Source organism: Pinus tabuliformis, chromosome 3_2, assembly GCF_031772625.1.
Source record: "Pinus tabuliformis cultivar Carrire ecotype Pingquan chromosome 3_2, CPIR1, whole genome shotgun sequence".
NCBI classification, from domain to species: domain Eukaryota; kingdom Viridiplantae; phylum Streptophyta; class Pinopsida; order Pinales; family Pinaceae; genus Pinus; species Pinus tabuliformis.
In genome coordinates this window covers 551,298,941-551,304,258 of record NC_142302.1, presented here as the reverse complement: position 1 = coordinate 551,304,258, position 5,318 = coordinate 551,298,941, and the positions used below count along the sequence as shown (strand labels likewise).

The 5,318-nt window shown below is 37.6% G+C and overlaps 1 pseudogene; it reads right to left on the bottom strand.

Moving 5' to 3' along the window:
* Positions 1-246: 246 nt before the first annotated feature.
* On the bottom strand, positions 247-1,224 carry LOC149181699 (F-box/kelch-repeat protein At1g67480-like; annotated as a pseudogene).
* Between the last annotated feature and the right edge of the window lie 4,094 nt (positions 1,225-5,318).

The following is a 5,318-nucleotide window of genomic DNA, read 5'->3' as shown; positions in this document are numbered from 1 at the left end:
CCAAGAAGGGTATCCCTAGGGTTGTATCAATGAACAAATACTGAAGAGATGAAATCATAAGCAAAGAGATGTCAAAGCATAATTCTTAACAGCTAAAGAAACCCACAAACTATACAAACTTTTTTTTCACTAAACAGAGATGCTAGTGCATACTTCTAGTACAAATTAAGTCAACGCCACCCTGTGAAACCAGAGGATACGTAGGACAGGCCTGGATATTTCAAAGCCTGGAGTTGAAGTGGGTTCTTAGAATTTAGCCTTCAAGCTCCATGAAAGAAGACAGAGAATGAGAAAACTAGAGATTAAAATAGGTCTAACGTTTCTTTGCCATACCCCTTCAAGTGTTTTGTCTCCCAGAACATCAGGTGAGCTTCGATCCCCTAAACCCCAATACATTCCTACACTTGTTCCTAGCCCAATTACCCCTCTTGGATCGTATCTGTTTGGAAATGGGTATAGCTCATCTAGTGTCACTACTACTCCAAATTCCTCCAATGCTGCATATGACCCTCCTACAACATAGATCCTAGAATTCAACATGAAGGCAGAACAAAGATCCCTAGCCTTAATCATATCAGGAAGGTTTTCCCACCCATTCTTTTCAATGTCAAATCTTTCAGCTATTTTGAGATTCTTTTTAATGAAATCGTTGTCGTCAGCAACATAGACAAAGTTTCCCAGAGTAACGCGAGCAAAGAAACACTGATTGGTGTCCATATGAGGCAGCACGCTCCAATCTCCGACGCAATCGTTATAACAGAGAGAATCATAGCCCTCATCGAAGAATCCAAGGCCCAGCACAAAGAGGTTATTGCAGAGAGAAATTGTCTAGACTCCATACTCCCCCACTGAGAAACAACGGAGGAGAGGTGGGGGTATCAGAGTTTTGCTGCAGGTACTCTCTGGATCAAACAAGAGCCATCTATAATCGTCCTTCCAGATGCATCCTTTCATTGCCCGGGTCTTGTCAAACACGGAAATGTAAAGCCATTATTGTTCTTTTTGGTCACAGGTTACTGAAGAGAAAAGGAGGGAATCTCTCCAAGAATGACACACGCAAGAAGCAATGGCGCGGCCATAGAGAGGCAGCCTACACAAGATCTTCGCCGAAATATGGTTCAGAAGATTTGGGAATACCAGAGGATTGGAAGAATGTGGGGAGGAAGAACCACACGAAATTGTCATGGTTAAGTTGCTTCGTTTCTTCGGTTTGCCGTCCTCCATTTCACCTCAAACAACAATAGCCATAAAAATTGTTGCTACAATGGATCTCAATGAATATTTGCTCATTGTGGTGTAACTCAGAGGTACTCAAATTTCAAGAAAGATGCTCGACATCATCGCTAGAATACTAAGAGTTTAGGTGTGGATTATTGTTTTGAAAGAAATAATCAGAAATTTACTTTACCCTTAGATTAATCCGACAAGTGTCAACTCTCGAAGTGTAAATCTTGGTATTCCATATCAAGCACACACTATGAAACAATTTTGGATATTTTGTTTTCTTTTCCAAAAGAATTATATATATATTTATCATTTAAATTTATGGTCAATGTCATTTAATAATTCAATTTATTTTGGTTTCTAATATAATTAAATTTGTTTGCATTATTTTTTTTTCTAGTAGGTAGGCTTCAAGGTCCAGATTTTGAACCTAGGCTATGATACCACGTGTGAGGCTCCCTCTTAGGGTCCTCTAACTAAAAACTAAATTTCTCTAATTTTAAACACAATAAGATGGGAAATGATCCGAATGGAAAATGGCATCAACCCATGGTACTCATCCACCCATATTATTCATCGACCCATGGAATTTACCCATGGTATTGTAAATGGCATCCGCCCGTGGTATTAAAAAAATCCACCCATGGTATTCATTCACCCATGGAATTGACCCATGGTATTATAACTGGAAAATACTATAAGTAACAAGTCACATTTTGTAAAAGGACAGATTGTCCACCACAATGTAGCCTTTACAGTTCAGAGGCATGTAGCCACCACATCTCTTCTCAGAGATAAGCTACCATCGCCCTAGCTGTTTATTTCCATTTCTGTTTGTAAGCTTTACAGTTATTATCGGTTTTAATAAAAAGTTTCTTTGTGGTTTTGTTTATGGGGCATTCTCCTCTTTTTTTCTTATGGCAATTCAAGTTTTCAGATCTTGGGGGTCTCTCCTCCCAAGATCCATTTCAATCTCTTAGATCTTGGGGGCCTCCCCCCAAGATCCGGATCAGTGGTATCAGAGCAGGTTATGATTCCATGGGAATGAGGGTTTCATGCATATTTCAGTCTCAATTTTTTTGCAAGAATTTTTTTGGGCGGCGACTTTGCAGATCAGATCTGAACCATTTGGTACAAAATTTACAAAAACAAATACCAGATCTGGATTCCTCTCGAAAAATCACCCCATTTCAAAAAAAAAAATGGGTCGAATCGGAGTCCGGATGTGAGAGATATCGCTGATTTAAAATCAGCTATTTTATCAGAATTTTTGTGACGACGGAACTATTGCAGCGCAAATTTGAGATCTCAGAGTGTCCAGATAAGGATTTCCATCACATGGGAAGATGAAAATGGTCATTCTGCTTCCAAAAACATGTTATAATAAATATTCTAAGTTATATTGATTGAGTTATGCCCATTTTAATTCTGGAGCAGCATCCGGAGTGAGTTCCCATTGGAGACGTGCCCTCCCACCCCACTTTATTAGGCACCTGCTTCACATTCATCAATTTCAACATAGCAGCATTCGGCTTAGGTTATTTGGAGATGTGCCCTCCCACCCGAGGTTATGTAGGCACCTGCTACTTCATCAGCAACCAACATCATGGTTATGGGTCAACCGCATAAAATCCTTGTCATCGAAGTCCATTTGCTAGGCCGCACATTGTCAGAATCACAGTTGGTCACAAGCATTACAGGGTATCTCTATGCTCGGATCTTCGTTTATCAGGGTTTTGGGTTAACCATATTAAAACCCTTATCTTCAGTGGCTCTTCATATTCAACAAAGGCTTTGCGGGAGGGAACTTTACGCAATGGGGACCATTGTTTCTTAAGGAGGGAGGAATGATCCGAATGGAAAATGGCATCAACCCATGGTACTCATCCACCCATATTATTCATCGACCCATGGAATTTACCCATGGTATTGTAAATGGAATCCGCCCGTGGTATTAAAAAAATCCACCCATGGTATTCATTCACCCATGGTATTATAACTGGAAAATACTATAAGTAACAAGTCACATTTTGTAAAAGGACAAGTGGTCCGCCACGATGTAGCCTTTACAGTTCAGAGGCATGTAGTCGCCACATCTCTTCTCAGAGATAAGCTACCATCGCCCTGGCTAGTTTATTTCCAACTCTGGTTGTAAGCATATTTTAGTATTTTCCATTAATGAAAAGAAGTATTATTTCCGCTGCATATCTGTCTCTATGGTTACCTCTGGATTTTGTTGCATTCATGTTTAAATCCAGATCAGTCGGTTTTAATAAAAAGTTTCTTTGTGGTGTTGCTTTTTGGGCATTCTCCTCTTTTTCTTCTAGCATTTCAAGTTTTCAGATCTTGGGGGTCTCTCTACCCCAAGATCCATTTCAATATTTTAGATCTTCGGGGCCTCCTCCCAAGATCCGGATCAAGAAATAAATTATTTCTATCTAAACATTTATTTGATGATAATATATCATTAAAATTTATTTACCACAAATTAAATAAGTAAGAATTTCATTGCAACCATTTACATAAGTAATCAATAAACGGAGGAATACCTGTTCCAATAGCTTAGTTGAGATGCTCCTAAGCTCCTGACTCTGTTGGGATGCTCCTCTTGACTACTCGACTAGATTTGCCTCCCAGCCAACTAGGAAGTATTTCCTAGCCTAGGGAACCTCCACAGGTTCCCTAGCCCTCCGAGCCCAAGTCCAACCAGATGTAGTGTGTCCAAGTTTAACAAACACTCTCCAAATCCAAGTTTGTATTCCCTCATTTATCTCTCCATTCTCTCCCTTCTCTTTCTCCACATTCCTCCCCCAAAACAAAATCAATACCAAAGATCTCCCCCCTCTCCTCTCATCATCCTTCCCCTTTTATGTCTCTTCGTCCCATCCACCTCAACCACCTATCATTAATGCCATGACTACCCCCTCATCCTTTCATTTAGTATCCTTGACTTTCTTACCATATCTTGTTCAAGTAGATTTGAGATGACATTTTGAGGATAAAATATGAATATTTAATTTGGAAATTAATTGGAGAAGACCATATCTTCTTCCAAGTAGATTTTGAGAAGACGCCTTGGGATATGGATATTTAATTTGGAATAAATGGAAGGAGACCATATCATATCCAAATTTAAATTTGAGAAGACAAGTTGGGAATTGAATAATAACAATAATAAAATTTATATCAGTAAATAAAATTACAGATTCACAAATGTAGGTATATACCAATATTTCTTGATAATTATAAGTCAATATTTTCAGGTAATTTAAACACTAATAAAATTCGCATGATAAGATTAAGTTGGGCATTACAACTTCACCTAGTTGAGAATATGTTGCAATATCTGCTTTTAAGGTTGCAAATGGGTCTTTGTGGTCAAGCCCTCTACCTTTGTAGAATTTTGAAACTTGTGGCGCAAAATAGCATGTTGCAATTTTGATGTGGTTTCCATTTTATGATATTTTAAACCAAATGAATTGCTTATTTGAGTCTTTTTTTTCTAACTAAATGAGATGACCTTCTTTCTCCCTCACTAAAAACATTATAACTTGTGCCCTTTATCATTCCCTGCTGCCTTGTTCCACAGTACCATCTTCCAGTATCCTTCAAACGACTCCCTCCCCTCCTCCTTATTCCTTATAGCTCCCGGACACCTCTTCTTTTCCACTTTGAGACCTCTTGTATGCATATAAAAAAGGATTTTGGTTTTGGTTTTTAATACAATATATATTAAAGAGGGGTCCACTCCACATTTCAAATAAATGCTCATACGTATGAGCTTCCTATTGTAATTCAAAAAGCTTTTTAAATTTATTTATTTATTTATTTTTAATTAAATTTTAATCAATGCAATTTTTATCTTGCTTAATTTGTTTAATTATTTATTTATTTTTATTTAAATTTATATTAGGTGTATAGTTTAATCTTAGATAAATTTTGAATGTTTATTTAAAAAACAAAATTTCTAATTACTCTGCTTAGGCATGCATTTTCTAGTATTTTGTCTATTTGGATAACGCAATTTTGGAGAGTCATAATTTCAAGTTTACTTGGCCAAATGAGGCCCATAATAGCTCGTTGGAAAGATAGAA